The sequence below is a fragment of the Salmo salar genome, chromosome 19, assembly GCF_965601325.2.
Source record: "Salmo salar chromosome 19, fSalSal1, whole genome shotgun sequence".
Classification (NCBI taxonomy): Eukaryota; Metazoa; Chordata; class Actinopteri; order Salmoniformes; family Salmonidae; genus Salmo; species Salmo salar.
In genome coordinates, this window is record NC_138309.1 from 36,549,819 (window position 1) to 36,571,485 (window position 21,667).

A 21,667-nucleotide genomic window follows, 5' to 3' on the forward strand; every position below is an offset into this window, starting at 1 on the left:
CTACAATAACAACCTGGTCAGGTTAAACTGACTAAAATAACAACCTGGTCAGGTTAAACTGACTAAAATAACAACTTGGTCAGGATAAACTGACTAAAATAACAACCTGGTCAGGTTAAACTGACTAAAATAATGACTTGGTCAGGTTAAACGTATTAATTAACAACTTGGTCAGGTTAAGTAGACTAAAATAACAACCTGGTCAGGTTAAACTGACTAAAATAACAACCTGGTCAGGTTAAACTGACTAAAATAACAATCTGTTCAGGTTAAACTGACTAAAATAACAACCTGGTCAGGTTAAACTTGCTAAAATAACAACCTGGTCAGGTTAAACTGAAACTGACTAAAATAACAACTGGGTCATGTTAAACTGGCTAAAATAACAACCTGGTCAGGTTAAACTGACTAAAATAACAACCTGGTCAGGTTAAACTGAAACTGACTAAAATAATACCCTGGTCAGGTTAATCTGACTAAAATAACAACCTGGTCAGTTTAAACTGACTAAAATAACAACCTGGTCAGGTTAAACTGACTAAAATAACAACCTGGTCAGGTTAAACTGAAACTGACTAAAATAACAACCTGGTCAGGTTAAGCTAACTAAAATAACAACCTGGTCAGGTTAAACTGGCTAAAATAACAACCTGGTCAGGTTAAATTGGCTAAAATATCAACCTGGTCAGGTTAAACTGACTAAAATAACAACTTGGTCAGGATAAACTGACCTAAATAACAACCCGGTCAGGTTAAACTGACCTAAATAACAACCCTGTCAGGTTAAACGGGCTAAAATAATAACCTGGTCAGGTTAAATTGGCTAAAATAACGACCTGGTCAGGTTAAACTGACTAAAATAACAACCCGGTCAGGTTAAACTGACTAAAATAACAACCTGGTCAGGTTAAACTGAAACTGACTAAAATAACAACCCGGTCAGGTTAAACTGAAACTGACTAAAATAACAACTTGGTCAGGTTAAACTGAAACTGACTAATATAACAACCTGGTCAGGTTAAACTGACCTAAATTACAACCCGGTCAGGTTAAACTGGCTAAAATAACAACCTGGTCAGGTTAAAATGAAACTGACTAAAATAACAACTTGGTCAGGTTAAACTGGCTAAAATAACAACCTGGTCAGGTTAAGCTGACCTAAATAACAACCCTGTCAGGATAAACTGACTATAAAAACAACCTGGTCAGGTTAAGCTGACTAAAATAACAACCTGGTCAGGTTAAACTGACTAAAATAACAACCTGGTCAGGTTAAACTGACTAAAATAACAACCTGGTCAGGTTAAACTTGCTAAAATAACAACCTGGTCAGGTTAAACTTGCTAAAATAACAACCTGGTCAGGTTGAACTGAAACTGACTAAAATAACAACTGGGTCATGTTAAACTGGCTAAAATAACAACCCTGTCAGGATAAACTGACTATAAAAACAACCTGGTCAGGTTAAGCTGACTAAAATAACAACCTGGTCAGGTTAAACTGACTAAAATAACAACCTGGTCAGGTTAAACTGACCAAAATAACAACCCGGTCAGGTGAAACTGACCTAAATAACAACCCTGTCAGGTTAAACTGGCTACAATAACAACCTGGTCAGGTTAAACTGACTAAAATAACAACCTGGTCAGGTTAAACTGACTAAAATAACAACTTGGTCAGGATAAACTGACTAAAATAACAACCTGGTCAGGTTAAACTGACTAAAATAATGACTTGGTCAGGTTAAACGTATTAATTAACAACTTGGTCAGGTTAAGTAGACTAAAATAACAACCTGGTCAGGTTAAACTGACTAAAATAACAACCTGGTCAGGTTAAACTGACTAAAATAACAATCTGTTCAGGTTAAACTGACTAAAATAACAACCTGGTCAGGTTAAACTTGCTAAAATAACAACCTGGTCAGGTTGAACTGAAACTGACTAAAATAACAACTGGGTCATGTTAAACTGGCTAAAAGAACAACCTGGTCAGGTTAAACTGACTAAAATAACAACCTGGTCAGGTTAAACTGACTAAAATAACAACCTGGTCAGGTTAAACTGACCTAAATAACAACCCGGTCAGGTTAAACTGACCTAAATAACAACTCTGTCAGGTTAAACGGGCTAAAATAATAACCTGGTCAGGTTAAATTGGCTAAAATAACGACCTGGTCAGGTTAAACTGACTAAAATAACAACCCGGTCAGGTTAAACTGACTAAAATAACAACCTGGTCAGGTTAAACTGAAACTGACTAAAATAACAACCCGGTGAGGTTAAACTGAAACTGACTAAAATAACAACTTGGTCAGGTTAAACTGAAACTGACTAAAATAACAACCTGGTAAGGTTAAACTGACCTAAATTACAACCCGGTCAGGTTAAACTGGCTAAAATAACAACCTGGTCAGGTTAAAATGAAACTGACTAAAATAACAACTTGGTCAGGTTAAACTGGCTAAAATAACAACCTGGTCAGGTTAAGCTGACCTAAATAACAACCCTGTCAGGATAAACTGACTATAAAAACAACCTGGTCAGGTTAAGCTGACTAAAATAACAACCCGGTCAGGTGAAACTGACCTAAATAACAACCCTGTCAGGTTAAACTGGCTACAATAACAACCTGGTCAGGTTAAACTGACTAAAATAACAACCTGGTCAGGTTAAACTGACTAAAATAACAACTTGGTCAGGATAAACTGACTAAAATAACAACCTGGTCAGGTTAAACTGACTAAAATAATGACTTGGTTAGGTTAAACGTATTAATTAACAACTTGGTCAGGTTAAGTAGACTAAAATAACAACCTGGTCAGGTTAAACTGACTAAAATAACAACCTGGTCAGGTTAAACTGACTAAAATAACAATCTGTTCAGGTTAAACTGACTAAAATAACAACCTGGTCAGGTTAAACTTGCTAAAATAACAACCTGGTCAGGTTAAACTGAAACTGACTAAAATAACAACTGGGTCATGTTAAACTGGCTAAAATAACAACCTGGTCAGGTTAAACTGACTAAAATAACAACCTGGTCAGGTTAAACTGAAACTGACTAAAATAATACCCTGGTCAGGTTAATCTGACTAAAATAACAACCTGGTCAGTTTAAACTGACTAAAATAACAACCTGGTCAGGTTAAACTGACTAAAATAACAACCTGGTCAGGTTAAACTGAAACTGACTAAAATAACAACCTGGTCAGGTTAAGCTAACTAAAATAACAACCTGGTCAGGTTAAACTGGCTAAAATAACAACCTGGTCAGGTTAAATTGGCTAAAATATCAACCTGGTCAGGTTAAACTGACTAAAATAACAACTTGGTCAGGATAAACTGACCTAAATAACAACCCGGTCAGGTTAAACTGACCTAAATAACAACCCTGTCAGGTTAAACGGGCTAAAATAATAACCTGGTCAGGTTAAATTGGCTAAAATAACGACCTGGTCAGGTTAAACTGACTAAAATAACAACCCGGTCAGGTTAAACTGACTAAAATAACAACCTGGTCAGGTTAAACTGAAACGGACTAAAATAACAACCCGGTCAGGTTAAACTGAAACTGACTAAAATAACAACTTGGTCAGGTTAAACTGAAACTGACTAATATAACAACCTGGTCAGGTTAAACTGACCTAAATTACAACCCGGTCAGGTTAAACTGGCTAAAATAACAACCTGGTCAGGTTAAAATGAAACTGACTAAAATAACAACTTGGTCAGGTTAAACTGGCTAAAATAACAACCTGGTCAGGTTAAGCTGACCTAAATAACAACCCTGTCAGGATAAACTGACTATAAAAACAACCTGGTCAGGTTAAGCTGACTAAAATAACAACCTGGTCAGGTTAAACTGACTAAAATAACAACCTGGTCAGGTTAAACTGACTAAAATAACAATCTGTTCAGGTTAAACTGACTAAAATAACAACCTGGTCAGGTTAAACTTGCTAAAATAACAACCTGGTCAGGTTGAACTGAAACTGACTAAAATAACAACTGGGTCATGTTAAACTGGCTAAAAGAACAACCTGGTCAGGTTAAACTGACTAAAATAACAACCTGGTCAGGTTAAACTGACTAAAATAACAACCTGGTCAGGTTAAACTGACTAAAATAACAATCTGTTCAGGTTAAACTGACTAAAATAACAACCTGGTCAGGTTAAACTTGCTAAAATAACAACCTGGTCAGGTTAAACTGAAACTGACTAAAAAACAACTGGGTCATGTTAAACTGGCTAAAATAACAACCTGGTCAGGTTAAACTGAAACTGACTAAAATAATACCCTGGTCAGGTTAATCTGACTAAAATAACAACCTGGTCAGTTTAAACTGACTAAAATAACAACCCGGTCAGGTTAAACTGACCTAAATAACAACCCTGTCAGGTTAAACTGAAACTGACTAAAATAACAACTGGGTCATGTTAAACTGGCTAAAATAACAACCTGGTCAGGTTAAACTGACTAAAATAACAACCTGGTCAGGTTAAACTGAAACTGACTAAAATAATACCCTGGTCAGGTTAATCTGACTAAAATAACAACTTGGTCAGGTTAAACTGGCTAAAATAACAACCTGGTCAGGTTAAGCTGACCTAACTAACATCCCGGTCAGGTTAAACTGACTAAAATAACAACCCTGTCAGGTTAAACTGGCTAAAATAACAACCTGGTCAGGTTAAATTGGCTAAAATAACAACCTGGTCAGGTTAAACTGAAACTGACTAAAATAACAACTTGGTCAGGTTAAGCTGACTAAAATAACAACTTGGTCAGATTAAACTGAAACTGACTAAAATATCAACCTGGTCAGGTTAAACTGACGAAAATAACAACCCGATCATGTTAAACTGGCTAAAATAACAACCTGGTCAGGTTAAACTGACTAAAATAACAACCTGGTCAGGTTAAACTGAAACTGACTAAAATAACCCGGTCAGGTTAAACTGAAACTGACTAAAATAACAACCTGGTCAGGTTAAACTGAAACTGACTAAAATAACAACCTGGTCAGGTTAAACTGGCTAAAATAACAACCTGGTCAGGTTAAACTGAAACTGACTAAAATAACAACCTGGTCAGGTTAAACTGACTAAAATAACAACCTGGTCAGGTTAAACTGAAACTGACTAAAATAACAACCTGGTCAGGTTAAACTGACCTAAATAACAACCCGGTCAGGTTAAACTGGCTACAATAACAACCTGGTCAGGTTAAACTGACTAAAATAACAACTTGGTCAGGATAAACTGACAAAAATAACAACCTGGTCAGGTTAAACTGACTAAAATAATGACCTGGTCAGGTTAAACGTATTAATTAACAACTTGGTCAGGTTAAGTAGTCTAAAATAACAACCTGGTCAGGTTAAACTGAAACTGACTATAATAACAACCTGGTCAGGTTAAACTGACTAAAATAACAATCTGTTCAGGTTAAACTGACTAAAATAACAACCTGGTCAGGTTAAACTTGCTAAAATAACAACCTGGTCAGGTTAAACTGAAACTGACTAAAATAACAACTGGGTCATGTTAAACTGGCTAAAATAACAAACTGGTCAGGTTAAACTGACTAAAATAACAACCTGGTTAGGTTAAACTGAAACTGACTAAAATAATACCCTGGTCAGGTTAATCTGACTAAAATAACAACCTGGTCAGGTTAAACTGACTAAAATAACAACCTGGTCAGGTTAAACTGACTAAAATAACAACCTGGTCAGGTTAAACTTGCTAAAATAACAACCTGGTCAGGTTAAACTGAAACTGACTAAAATAACAACTGGGTCATGTTAAACTGGCTAAAATAACAACCTGGTCAGGTTAAACTGACTAAAATAACAACCTGGTCAGGTTAAACTGAAACTGACTAAAATAACAACCTGGTCAGCTTAAGCTGACCTAACTAACAACCCGGTCAGGTTAAACTGACTAAAATAACAACCCTGTCAGGTTAAACTGGCTAAAATAACAACCTGGTCAGGTTAAATTGGCTAAAATAACAACCTGGTCAGGTTAAACTGAAACTGACTAAAATAACAACTTGGTCAGGTTAAGCTGACTAAAATAACAACTTGGTCAGATTAAACTGAAACTGACTAAAATATCAACCTGGTCAGGTTAAACTGACGAAAATAACAACCCGATCATGTTAAACTGGCTAAAATAACAACCTGGTCAGGTTAAACTGACTAAAATAACAACCTGGTCAGGTTAAACTGAAACGGACTAAAATAACAACCCGGTCAGGTTAAACTGAAACTGACTAAAATAACAACTTGGTCAGGTTAAACTGAAACTGACTAAAATAACAACCTGGTCAGGTTAAACTGACCTAAATTACAACCCGGTCAGGTTAAACTGGCTAAAATAACAACCTGGTCAGGTTAAACTGAAACTGACTAAAATAACACCTTGGTCAGGTTAAACTGGCTAAAATAACAACCTGGTCAGGTTAAGCTGACCTAACTAACAACCCGGTCAGGTTAAACTGACTAAAATAACAACCTGGTCAGGTTAAACTGACTAAAATAATGACCTGGTCAGGTTAAACGTATTAATTAACAACTTGGTCAGGTTAAGTAGTCTAAAATAACAACCTGGTCAGGTTAAACTGAAACTGACTAAAATAACAACCTGGTCAGGTTAAACTGACTAAAATAACAATCTGTTCAGGTTAAACTGACTAAAATAACAACCTGGTCAGGTTAAACTTGCTAAAATAACAACCTGGTCAGGTTAAACTGAAACTGACTAAAATAACAACTGGGTCATGTTAAACTGGCTAAAATAACAAACTGGTCAGGTTAAACTGACTAAAATAACAACCTGGTTAGGTTAAACTGAAACTGACTAAAATAATACCCTGGTCAGGTTAATCTGACTAAAATAACAACCTGGTCAGGTTAAACTGACTAAAATAACAACATGGTCAGGTTAAACTGACTAAAATAACAACCTGGTCAGGTTAAACTTGCTAAAATAACAACCTGGTCAGGTTAAACTGAAACTGACTAAAATAACAACTGGGTCATGTTAAACTGGCTAAAATAACAACCTGGTCAGGTTAAACTGACTAAAATAACAACCTGGTCAGGTTAAACTGAAACTGACTAAAATAACAACCTGGTCAGGTTAAGCTGACCTAACTAACAACCCGGTCAGGTTAAACTGACTAAAATAACAACCCTGTCAGGTTAAACTGGCTAAAATAACAACCTGGTCAGGTTAAATTGGCTAAAATAACAACCTGGTCAGGTTAAACTGAAACTGACTAAAATAACAACTGGGTCATGTTAAACTGGCTAAAATAACAACCTGGTCAGGTTAAACTGACTAAAATAACAACCTGGTCAGGTTAAACTGAAACTGACTAGAATTAACAACCTGGTCAGCTTAAGCTGACCTAACTAACAACCCGGTCAGGTTAAACTGACTAAAATAACAACCCTGTCAGGTTAAACTGGCTAAAATAACAACCTGGTCAGGTTAAATTGGCTAAAATAACAACCTGGTCAGGTTAAACTGAAACTGACTAAAATAACAACTTGGTCAGGTTAAACTGAAACTGACTAAAATAACAACTGGGTCATGTTAAGCTGGCTAAAATAACAACCTGGTCAAGTTAAACTGACTAAAATAACAACCTGGTCAGGTTAAACTGAAACTGACTAAAATAACAACCTGGTCAGGTTAAACTGACCTAAATAACAACCCGGTCAGGTTAAACTGGCTACAATAACAACCTGGTCAGGTTAAACTGACTAAAATAACAACTTGGTCAGGATAAACTGACAAAAATAACAACCTGGTCAGGTTAAACTGACTAAAATAATGACCTGGTCAGGTTAAACGTATTAATTAACAACTTGGTCAGGTTAAGTAGTCTAAAATAACAACCTGGTCAGGTTAAACTGAAACTGACTAAAATAACAACCTGGTCAGGTTAAACTGACTAAAATAACAATCTGTTCAGGTTAAACTGACTAAAATAACAACCTGGTCAGGTTAAACTTGCTAAAATAACAACCTGGTCAGGTTAAACTGAAACTGACTAAAATAACAACTGGGTCATGTTAAACTGGCTAAAATAACAAACTGGTCAGGTTAAACTGACTAAAATAACAACCTGGTTAGGTTAAACTGAAACTGACTAAAATAATACCCTGGTCAGGTTAATCTGACTAAAATAACAACCTGGTCAGGTTAAACTGACTAAAATAACAACCTGGTCAGGTTAAACTGACTAAAATAACAACCTGGTCAGGTTAAACTTGCTAAAATAACAACCTGGTCAGGTTAAACTGAAACTGACTAAAATAACAACTGGGTCATGTTAAACTGGCTAAAATAACAACCTGGTCAGGTTAAACTGACTAAAATAACAACCTGGTCAGGTTAAACTGAAACTGACTAAAATAACAAACTGGTCAGGTTAAGCTGACCTAACTAACAACCCGGTCAGGTTAAACTGACTAAAATAACAACCCTGTCAGGTTAAACTGGCTAAAATAACAACCTGGTCAGGTTAAATTGGCTAAAATAACAACCTGGTCAGGTTAAACTGAAACTGACTAAAATAACAACTTGGTCAGGTTAAGCTGACTAAAATAACAACTTGGTCAGATTAAACTGAAACTGACTAAAATATCAACCTGGTCAGGTTAAACTGACGGAAATAACAACCCGATCATGTTAAACTGGCTAAAATAACAACCTGGTCAGGTTAAACTGACTAAAATAACAACCTGGTCAGGTTAAACTGAAACGGACTAAAATAACAACCCGGTCAGGTTAAACTGAAACTAACTAAAATAACAACTTGGTCAGGTTAAACTGAAACTGACTAAAATAACAACCTGGTCAGGTTAAACTGACCTAAATTACAACCCGGTCAGGTTAAACTGGCTAAAATAACAACCTGGTCAGGTTAAACTGAAACTGACTAAAATAACACCTTGGTCAGGTTAAACTGGCTAAAATAACAACCTGGTCAGGTTAAGCTGACCTAACTAACAACCCGGTCAGGTTAAACTGACTAAAATAACAACCCTGTCAGGATTAACTGACTAAAATAACAACCTGGTCAGGTTAAACTGACTAAATAATGACCTGGTCAGGTTAAACGTATTAATTAACAACTTGGTCAGGTTAAGTAGACTAAAATAACAACCTGGTCAGGTTAGACTGAAACTGACTAAAATAACAACCTGGTCAGGTTAAACTGACTAAAATAACAACCTGGTCAGGTTAAACTGAAACTGACTAAAATAACAACCCGGTCAGGTTAAACTGAAACTGACTAAAATAACAACTTGGTCAGGTTAATCTGAAACTGACTAAAATAACAACTTGGTCAGGTTAAACTGAAACTGACTAAAATAACAACTGGGTCATGTTAAGCTGGCTAAAATAACAACCTGGTCAAGTTAAACTGACTAAAATAACAACCTGGTCAGGTTAAACTGAAACTGACTAAAATAACAACCTGGTCAGGTTAAACTGACCTAAATAACAACCCGGTCAGGTTAAACTGGCTACAATAACAACCTGGTCAGGTTAAACTGACTAAATAATGACCTGGTCAGGTTAAACGTATTAATTAACAACTTGGTCAGGTTAAGTAGACTAAAATAACAACCTGGTCAGGTTAGACTGAAACTGACTAAAATAACAACCTGGTCAGGTTAAACTGACTAAAATAACAACCTGGTCAGGTTAAACTGAAACTGACTAAAATAACAACCCGGTCAGGTTAAACTGAAACTGACTAAAATAACAACTTGGTCAGGTTAATCTGAAACTGACTAAAATAACAACTTGGTCAGGTTAAACTGAAACTGACTAAAATAACAACTGGGTCATGTTAAGCTGGCTAAAATAACAACCTGGTCAAGTTAAACTGACTAAAATAACAACCTGGTCAGGTTAAACTGAAACTGACTAAAATAACAACCTGGTCAGGTTAAACTGACCTAAATAACAACCCGGTCAGGTTAAACTGGCTACAATAACAACCTGGTCAGGTTAAACTGACTAAAATAACAACTTGGTCAGGATAAACTGACAAAAATAACAACCTGGTCAGGTTAAACTGACTAAAATAATGACCTGGTCAGGTTAAACGTATTAATTAACAACTTGGTCAGGTTAAGTAGTCTAAAATAACAACCTGGTCAGGTTAAACTGAAACTGACTATAATAACAACCTGGTCAGGTTAAACTGACTAAAATAACAATCTGTTCAGGTTAAACTGACTAAAATAACAACCTGGTCAGGTTAAACTTGCTAAAATAACAACCTGGTCAGGTTAAACTGAAACTGACTAAAATAACAACTGGGTCATGTTAAACTGGCTAAAATAACAAACTGGTCAGGTTAAACTGACTAAAATAACAACCTGGTTAGGTTAAACTGAAACTGACTAAAATAATACCCTGGTCAGGTTAATCTGACTAAAATAACAACCTGGTCAGGTTAAACTGACTAAAATAACAACCTGGTCAGGTTAAACTGACTAAAATAACAACCTGGTCAGGTTAAACTTGCTAAAATAACAACCTGGTCAGGTTAAACTGAAACTGACTAAAATAACAACTGGGTCATGTTAAACTGGCTAAAATAACAACCTGGTCAGGTTAAACTGACTAAAATAACAACCTGGTCAGGTTAAACTGAAACTGACTAAAATAACAACCTGGTCAGGTTAAGCTGACCTAACTAACAACCCGGTCAGGTTAAACTGACTAAAATAACAACCCTGTCAGGTTAAACTGGCTAAAATAACAACCTGGTCAGGTTAAATTGGCTAAAATAACAACCTGGTCAGGTTAAACTGAAACTGACTAAAATAACAACTTGGTCAGGTTAAGCTGACTAAAATAACAACTTGGTCAGATTAAACTGAAACTGACTAAAATATCAACCTGGTCAGGTTAAACTGACGAAAATAACAACCCGATCATGTTAAACTGGCTAAAATAACAACCTGGTCAGGTTAAACTGACTAAAATAACAACCTGGTCAGGTTAAACTGAAACGGACTAAAATAACAACCCGGTCAGGTTAAACTGAAACTGACTAAAATAACAACTTGGTCAGGTTAAACTGAAACTGACTAAAATAACAACCTGGTCAGGTTAAACTGACCTAAATTACAACCCGGTCAGGTTAAACTGGCTAAAATAACAACCTGGTCAGGTTAAACTGAAACTGACTAAAATAACACCTTGGTCAGGTTAAACTGGCTAAAATAACAACCTGGTCAGGTTAAGCTGACCTAACTAACAACCCGGTCAGGTTAAACTGACTAAAATAACAACCTGGTCAGGTTAAACTGACTAAAATAATGACCTGGTCAGGTTAAACGTATTAATTAACAACTTGGTCAGGTTAAGTAGTCTAAAATAACAACCTGGTCAGGTTAAACTGAAACTGACTAAAATAACAACCTGGTCAGGTTAAACTGACTAAAATAACAATCTGTTCAGGTTAAACTGACTAAAATAACAACCTGGTCAGGTTAAACTTGCTAAAATAACAACCTGGTCAGGTTAAACTGAAACTGACTAAAATAACAACTGGGTCATGTTAAACTGGCTAAAATAACAAACTGGTCAGGTTAAACTGACTAAAATAACAACCTGGTTAGGTTAAACTGAAACTGACTAAAATAATACCCTGGTCAGGTTAATCTGACTAAAATAACAACCTGGTCAGGTTAAACTGACTAAAATAACAACATGGTCAGGTTAAACTGACTAAAATAACAACCTGGTCAGGTTAAACTTGCTAAAATAACAACCTGGTCAGGTTAAACTGAAACTGACTAAAATAACAACTGGGTCATGTTAAACTGGCTAAAATAACAACCTGGTCAGGTTAAACTGACTAAAATAACAACCTGGTCAGGTTAAACTGAAACTGACTAAAATAACAACCTGGTCAGGTTAAGCTGACCTAACTAACAACCCGGTCAGGTTAAACTGACTAAAATAACAACCCTGTCAGGTTAAACTGGCTAAAATAACAACCTGGTCAGGTTAAATTGGCTAAAATAACAACCTGGTCAGGTTAAACTGAAACTGACTAAAATAACAACTGGGTCATGTTAAACTGGCTAAAATAACAACCTGGTCAGGTTAAACTGACTAAAATAACAACCTGGTCAGGTTAAACTGAAACTGACTAGAATTAACAACCTGGTCAGCTTAAGCTGACCTAACTAACAACCCGGTCAGGTTAAACTGACTAAAATAACAACCCTGTCAGGTTAAACTGGCTAAAATAACAACCTGGTCATGTTAAATTGGCTAAAATAACAACCTGGTCAGGTTAAACTGAAACTGACTAAAATAACAACTTGGTCAGGTTAAACTGAAACTGACTAAAATAACAACTGGGTCATGTTAAGCTGGCTAAAATAACAACCTGGTCAAGTTAAACTGACTAAAATAACAACCTGGTCAGGTTAAACTGAAACTGACTAAAATAACAACCTGGTCAGGTTAAACTGACCTAAATAACAACCCGGTCAGGTTAAACTGGCTACAATAACAACCTGGTCAGGTTAAACTGACTAAAATAACAACTTGGTCAGGATAAACTGACAAAAATAACAACCTGGTCAGGTTAAACTGACTAAAATAATGACCTGGTCAGGTTAAACGTATTAATTAACAACTTGGTCAGGTTAAGTAGTCTAAAATAACAACCTGGTCAGGTTAAACTGAAACTGACTAAAATAACAACCTGGTCAGGTTAAACTGACTAAAATAACAATCTGTTCAGGTTAAACTGACTAAAATAACAACCTGGTCAGGTTAAACTTGCTAAAATAACAACCTGGTCAGGTTAAACTGAAACTGACTAAAATAACAACTGGGTCATGTTAAACTGGCTAAAATAACAAACTGGTCAGGTTAAACTGACTAAAATAACAACCTGGTTAGGTTAAACTGAAACTGACTAAAATAATACCCTGGTCAGGTTAATCTGACTAAAATAACAACCTGGTCAGGTTAAACTGACTAAAATAACAACCTGGTCAGGTTAAACTGACTAAAATAACAACCTGGTCAGGTTAAACTTGCTAAAATAACAACCTGGTCAGGTTAAACTGAAACTGACTAAAATAACAACTGGGTCATGTTAAACTGGCTAAAATAACAACCTGGTCAGGTTAAACTGACTAAAATAACAACCTGGTCAGGTTAAACTGAAACTGACTAAAATAACAAACTGGTCAGGTTAAGCTGACCTAACTAACAACCCGGTCAGGTTAAACTGACTAAAATAACAACCCTGTCAGGTTAAACTGGCTAAAATAACAACCTGGTCAGGTTAAATTGGCTAAAATAACAACCTGGTCAGGTTAAACTGAAACTGACTAAAATAACAACTTGGTCAGGTTAAGCTGACTAAAATAACAACTTGGTCAGATTAAACTGAAACTGACTAAAATATCAACCTGGTCAGGTTAAACTGACGGAAATAACAACCCGATCATGTTAAACTGGCTAAAATAACAACCTGGTCAGGTTAAACTGACTAAAATAACAACCTGGTCAGGTTAAACTGAAACGGACTAAAATAACAACCCGGTCAGGTTAAACTGAAACTAACTAAAATAACAACTTGGTCAGGTTAAACTGAAACTGACTAAAATAACAACCTGGTCAGGTTAAACTGACCTAAATTACAACCCGGTCAGGTTAAACTGGCTAAAATAACAACCTGGTCAGGTTAAACTGAAACTGACTAAAATAACACCTTGGTCAGGTTAAACTGGCTAAAATAACAACCTGGTCAGGTTAAGCTGACCTAACTAACAACCCGGTCAGGTTAAACTGACTAAAATAACAACCCTGTCAGGATTAACTGACTAAAATAACAACCTGGTCAGGTTAAACTGACTAAATAATGACCTGGTCAGGTTAAACGTATTAATTAACAACTTGGTCAGGTTAAGTAGACTAAAATAACAACCTGGTCAGGTTAGACTGAAACTGACTAAAATAACAACCTGGTCAGGTTAAACTGACTAAAATAACAACCTGGTCAGGTTAAACTGAAACTGACTAAAATAACAACCCGGTCAGGTTAAACTGAAACTGACTAAAATAACAACTTGGTCAGGTTAATCTGAAACTGACTAAAATAACAACTTGGTCAGGTTAAACTGAAACTGACTAAAATAACAACTGGGTCATGTTAAGCTGGCTAAAATAACAACCTGGTCAAGTTAAACTGACTAAAATAACAACCTGGTCAGGTTAAACTGAAACTGACTAAAATAACAACCTGGTCAGGTTAAACTGACCTAAATAACAACCCGGTCAGGTTAAACTGGCTACAATAACAACCTGGTCAGGTTAAACTGACTAAATAATGACCTGGTCAGGTTAAACGTATTAATTAACAACTTGGTCAGGTTAAGTAGACTAAAATAACAACCTGGTCAGGTTAGACTGAAACTGACTAAAATAACAACCTGGTCAGGTTAAACTGACTAAAATAACAACCTGGTCAGGTTAAACTGAAACTGACTAAAATAACAACCCGGTCAGGTTAAACTGAAACTGACTAAAATAACAACTTGGTCAGGTTAATCTGAAACTGACTAAAATAACAACTTGGTCAGGTTAAACTGAAACTGACTAAAATAACAACTGGGTCATGTTAAGCTGGCTAAAATAACAACCTGGTCAAGTTAAACTGACTAAAATAACAACCTGGTCAGGTTAAACTGAAACTGACTAAAATAACAACCTGGTCAGGTTAAACTGACCTAAATAACAACCCGGTCAGGTTAAACTGGCTACAATAACAACCTGGTCAGGTTAAACTGACTAAAATAACAACCCGGTCAGGTTAAACTGACTAAAATAACAACCCGGTCAGGTTAAACTGACTAAAATAACAACCCGGTCAGGTTAAACTGACTAAAATAACAACCTGGTCAGGTTAAACTGAAACTGACTAAAATAACCCGGTCAGGTTAAACTGAAACTGACTAAAATAACAACCTGGTCAGGTTAAACTGAAACTGACTAAAATAACAACCTGGTCAGGTTAAACTGGCTAAAATAACAACCTGGTCAGGTTAAACTGACTAAAATAACAACTTGGTCAGGATAAACTGACCTAAATAACAACCCGGTCAGGTTAAACTGACCTAAATAACAACCCTGTCAGGTTAAACGGGCTAAAATAATAACCTGGTCAGGTTAAATTGGCTAAAATAACGACCTGGTCAGGTTAAACTGACTAAAATAACAACCCGGTCAGGTTAAACTGACTAAAATAACAACCTGGTCAGGTTAAACTGAAACGGACTAAAATAACAACCCAGTCAGGTTAAACTGAAACTGACTAAAATAACAACTTGGTCAGGTTAAACTGAAACTGACTAAAATAACAACCTGGTCAGGTTAAACTGACCTAAATTACAACCCGGTCAGGTTAAACTGGCTAAAATAACAACCTGGTCAGGTTAAACTGAAACTGACTAAAATAACAACTTGGTCAGGTTAAACTGGCTAAAATAACAACCTGGTCAGGTTAAGCTGACCTAACTAACAACCCGGTCAGGTTAAACTGATTAAAATAACAACCCTGTCAGGTTAAACTGGCTAAAATAACAACCTGGTCAGGTTAAATTGGCTAAAATAACGACCTGGTCAGGTTAAACTGAACTTAATAACAACCCGGTCAGGTTAAACGTACTAATTAACAACCTGATCAGGTTAAACTGACTAAAATAACAACTTGGTCAGGTTAAACTGACTAAAATAACAGCCTGGTCAGGTTAAACTGAAACTGACTAAAATAACAACCCAGTCAAGTTAAACTGGCTAAAATAACAATGCGGTCAGGTTAAACTGACTAAAATAACAACCTGGTCAGGTTAAACTGAAACGGACTAAAATAACAACCCGGTCAGGTTAAACTGAAACTGACTAAAATAACAAGTTGGTCAGGTTAAACTGAAACTGACTAAAATAACAACCTGGTCAGGTTAAACTGACTAAAATAACAACTTGGTCAGGTTAACTGACTAAAATAACAACCCGGTCACGTTTAACTGACTAAAATAACAACCCGGTCAGGTTTAACTGGCTAAAATAACAATGCGGTCAGGTTAAACTGACTAAAATAACAACCTGGTCAGGTTAAACTGACTAAAATAACAACCTGGTCAGGTTAAACTGACTAAAATAACAACCCGGTCAGGTTAAACTGACTAAAATAACAACCTGGTCAGGTTAAACTGAAACTGACCTAAATAACAACCTATTCAGGTTAAACTGACTAAAATAACAACCTGGTCAGATTAAACTGACTAAAATAACAACTTGGTCAGGTTTACTGACTAAAATAACAACCCGGTCACGTTTAACTGACTAAAATAACAACCTGGTCAATTTAACTGGCTAAAATAACAACTTGGTCAGGTTAACTGACTAAAATAACAACCCGGTCAGGTTTAACTGACTAAAATAACAACCTGGTCATGTTAAACTGACTAAAATAACAACCTGGTCAATTTAACTGGCTAAAATAACAACCTGGTCAGGTTTAACTGGCTAAAATAACAATCTCGTCAGGTTAAACTGACTAAAATAACATCCCGGTCAGGTTAAACTGTCTAAAATAACAACCTGGTCAGGTTAAACTGTCTAAAATATCAACCTGGTCAGGTTAAACTGTCTAAAATAACAACCTGGTCAGGTTAAACTGTCTAAAATAACAACCCGGTCAGGTTAAACGTACTAATTAACAACCTGGTCAGGTTAAACTGGCTATAATAACAACCTGGTCAGGTTAAACTGACTAAAATGACAACCTGGTCATGTTAAGCGGACTAAAATAACAACGTGGTCAAGTTAAACTGACTAAAATAACAACGCTGTCAGGTTAAACTGGCTAAAATAACAACGCGGTCAGGTTAAACTGACTAAAATAACAGCCTGGTCAGGTTAAAGTGAAACTGACTAAAATAACAACCCAGTCAAGTTAAACTGGCTAAAATAACAATGCGGTCAGGTTAAACTGGCTAAAATAACAACCTGGTCAGGTTAAATTGGCTAAAATAACAACCTGGTCAGGTTAAACTGAAACTGACTAAAATAACAACTTGGTCAGGTTAAGCTGACTAAAATAACAACTTGGTCAGATTAAACTGAAACTGACTAAAATATCAACCTGGTCAGGTTAAACTGACGAAAATAACAACCCGATCATGTTAAACTGGCTAAAATAACAACCTGGTCAGGTTAAACTGACTAAAATAACAACCTGGTCAGGTTAAACTGAAACTGACTAAAATAACCCGGTCAGGTTAAACTGAAACTGACTAAAATAACAACCTGGTCAGGTTAAACTGAAACTGACTAAAATAACAACCTGGTCAGGTTAAACTGGCTAAAATAACAACCTGGTCAGGTTAAACTGACTAAAATAACAACTTGGTCAGGATAAACTGACCTAAATAACAACCCGGTCAGGTTAAACTGACCTAAATAACAACCCTGTCAGGTTAAACGGGCTAAAATAATAACCTTGTCAGGTTAAATTGGCTAAAATAACGACCTGGTCAGGTTAAACTGACTAAAATAACAACCCGGTCAGGTTAAACTGACTAAAATAACAACCTGGTCAGGTTAAACTGAAACGGACTAAAATAACAACCCGGTCAGGTTAAACTGAAACTGACTAAAATAACAACTTGGTCAGGTTAAACTGAAACTGACTAAAATAACAACCTGGTCAGGTTAAACTGACCTAAATTACAACCCGGTCAGGTTAAACTGGCTAAAATAACAACCTGGTCAGGTTAAACTGAAACTGACTAAAATAACAACTTGGTCAGGTTAAACTGGCTAAAATAACAACCTGGTCAGGTTAAGCTGACCTAACTAACAACCCGGTCAGGTTAAACTGATTAAAATAACAACCCTGTCAGGTTAAACTGGCTAAAATAACAACCTGGTCAGGTTAAATTGGCTAAAATAACGACCTGGTCAGGTTAAACTGACTAAAATAACAACCCTGTCAGGATAAACTGACTAAAATAACAACCCTGTCAGAATAAACTGACTATAATAACAACCTGGTCAGGTTAAACTGACTAAAATAACAACCTGGTCAGGTTAAACTGACTAAAATAACAACCTGGTCAGGTTAAACTGACTAAAATAACAACCTGGTCAGGTTAAACTGACTAAAATAACAACCCGGTCAGGTTAAACTGACTAAAATAACAACCCAGTCAAGTTAAACTGGCTAAAATAACAATGCGGTCAGGTTAAACTGACTAAAATAACAACCTGGTCAGGTTAAACTGACTAAAATAACAACCTGGTCAGGTTAAACTGACTAAAATAACAACCCGGTCAGGTTAAACTGACTAAAATAACAACCTGGTCAGGTTAAACTGAAACTGACCTAAATAACAACCTATTCAGGTTAAACTGACTAAAATAACAACCTGGTCAGATTAAACTGACTAAAATAACAACTTGGTCAGGTTTACTGACTAAAATAACAACCCGGTCACGTTTAACTGACTAAAATAACAACCTGGTCAATTTAACTGGCTAAAATAACAACTTGGTCATGTTTAACTGACTAAAATAAAATCCCGGTCAGGTTAAACTGACTAAAATAACAACCTGGTCAGATTAAACTGACTAAAATAACAACTTGGTCAGGTTAACTGACTAAAATAACAACCCGGTCACGTTTAACTGACTAAAATAACAACCTGGTCAATTTAACTGGCTAAAATAACAACTTGGTCAGGTTAACTGACTAAAATAACAACCCGGTCAGGTTTAACTGACTAAAATAACAACCTGGTCATGTTAAACTGACTAAAATAACAACCTGGTCAATTTAACTGGCTAAAATAACAACTTGGTCATGTTTAACTGACTAAAATAACAACCTGGTCAGGTTTAACTGGCTAAAATAACAATCTCGTCAGGTTAAACTGACTAAAATAACATCCCGGTCAGGTTAAACTGTCTAAAATAACAACCTGGTCAGGTTAAACTGTCTAAAATATCAACCTGGTCAGGTTAAACTGTCTAAAATAACAACCTGGTCAGGTTAAACTGTCTAAAATAACAACCTGGTCAGGTTAAACTGAACTTAATAACAACCCGGTCAGGTTAAACGTACTAATTAACAACCTGGTCAGGTTAAACTGGCTATAATAACAACCTGGTCAGGTTAAACTGACTAAAATGACAACCTGGTCATGTTAAGCGGACTAAAATAACAACGTGGTCATGTTAAGCGGACTAAAATAACAACGTGGTCAAGTTAAACTGACTAAAATAACAACGCTGTCAGGTTAAACTGGCTAAAATAACAACGCGGTCAGGTTAAACTGACTAAAATAACAGCCTGGTCAGGTTAAAGTGAAACTGACTAAAATAACAACCCAGTCAAGTTAAACTGGCTAAAATAACAATGCGGTCAGGTTAAACTGACTAAAATAACAACCTGGTCAGGTTAAACTGACTAAAATAACAACCCGGTCAGGTTAAACTGACTAAAATAACAACCTGGTCAGGTTAAACTGAAACTGACCTAAATAACAACCTATTCAGGTTAAACTGACTAAAATAACAACCTGGTCAGATTAAACTGACTAAAATAACAACTTGGACAGGTTTACTGACTAAAATAACAACCCGGTCAATTTTAACTGACTAAAATAACAACCTGGTCAATTTAACTGGCTAAAATAACAACTTGGTCATGTTTAACTGACTAAAATAACATCCCGGTCAGGTTAAACTGTCTAAAATAACAACCTGATCAGGTTAAACTGTCTAAAATAACAACCTGGTCATGTTAAACTGAACTTAATAACAACCCGGTCAGGTTAAACGTACTAATTAACAACCTGATCAGGTTAAACTGACTAAAATAACAACTTGGTCAGGTTAAACTGACTAAAATAACAGCCTGGTCAGGTTAAACTGAACTTAATAACAACCCGGTCAGGTTAAACGTACTAATTAACAACCTGGTCAGGTTAAACTGACTAAAATAACAACCTGGTCAGGTTAAACTGACTAAAATGACAACCTGGTCATGTTAAGCTGACTAAAATAACAACGTGGTCATGTTAAACTGACTAAAATAACAACGCTGTCAGGTTAAACTGGCTAAAATAACAACGCGGTCAGGTTAAACTGACTAAAATAACAGCCTGGTCAGGTTAAACTGAAACTGACTAAAATAACAACCCAGTCAAGTTAAACTGGCTAAAATAACAATGTGGTCAGGTTAAACTGACTAAAATAACAACCTGGTCAGGTTAAACTGACTAAAATAACATCCCGGTCAGGTTAAACTGACTAAAATAACAACCCGGTCAGGTTAAACTGACTAAAATAACAGCCCGGTCAGGTTAAACTGACTAAAATAACAACCTGGTCAGGTTAAACTAACAAAAATAATGACCTGGTCAGGTTAAACGTATTAATTAACAACTTGGTCAGGTTAAGCTGACTAAAATAACAACCTGGTCAGGTTAAACTGAAACTGACCTAAATAACAACCTATTCAGGTTAAACTGACTAAAATAACAACCTGGTCAGATTAAACTGACTAAAATAAAAAACTGGTCAGGTTAAACTGAAACTGACCTAAATAACAACCTATTCAGGTTAAACTGACTAAAATAACAACCGGTCAGGTTAAACTGAAACTGACTAAAATAACAATCTGGTTAGGTTAAACTGGCTATTATAACAACCTGGTCAGGTTAAACTGACTAAATTAACAACCTGGTCAGGTTAAACTGACTAAAATAACAACCTGGTCAGGTTAAACTGACTAAAATAACAACCTGGTCATGTTAAACTGAAACTGACTAAAATAACAACCTGGTCAGGTTAAACTGAAACTGACTAAAATAACAACCTGGTCATGTTGAACTGACTAAAATAACAACCCGGTCAGGTTAAACTAACAAAATAACAACCTGGTCAGGTTAAACTGGCTACAATAACAACCTGGTCAGGTTAAACTGACTAAAATAACAGCCTGGTCAGGTTAAACTGACTAAAATAACAACCTGGTCAGGTTAAACTGGCTAAAATAACAACCTGGTCAGGTTAAACTGGCTAAAATAACAACCTGGTCAAGTTAAACTGACTAAAATAACAACCTGGTCAGGTCAAACGTATTAATTAACAACCCGGTCAGGTTAAACGTATTCATTAACCTCTACAGGATCAGTGGGCCCCGTGGGATTTGGGTATGTCATTTTAGGCAATTAAAAAAAGGGGGCGGACCCTTAAGAGGTTTTTAATAAAATAACAACCTGGGCAGCGACTTACAACCACTGTCCTTTAACCTGTCCTGAACAGAAACTCTCAATCCTCCTTATAACACACCTTTATATCACACCTTTATATCACACCATTATAACACACCATTATAACACAGCTTTATATCACACCTTTATAACACATCTTATAAGACACCTTTATAACACACCTTGATAACTCATCTTATAACACATCTTAACACACCTTTATATCACACCTTTATAACACACCTTTACAACACACCTTGATAACTCATCTTATAACACATCTTAACACACCTTTAACACACCTTTAT

General features: G+C 36.0%; 1 protein-coding gene across 2 annotated transcripts in view; it reads left to right on the forward strand.

Moving 5' to 3' along the window:
* The window catches only part of egln1a (egl-9 family hypoxia-inducible factor 1a), a 263,763-nt gene that overhangs the window by 239,328 nt on the left and 2,768 nt on the right, over window positions 1-21,667 (forward strand). The window lies entirely within an intron of this gene.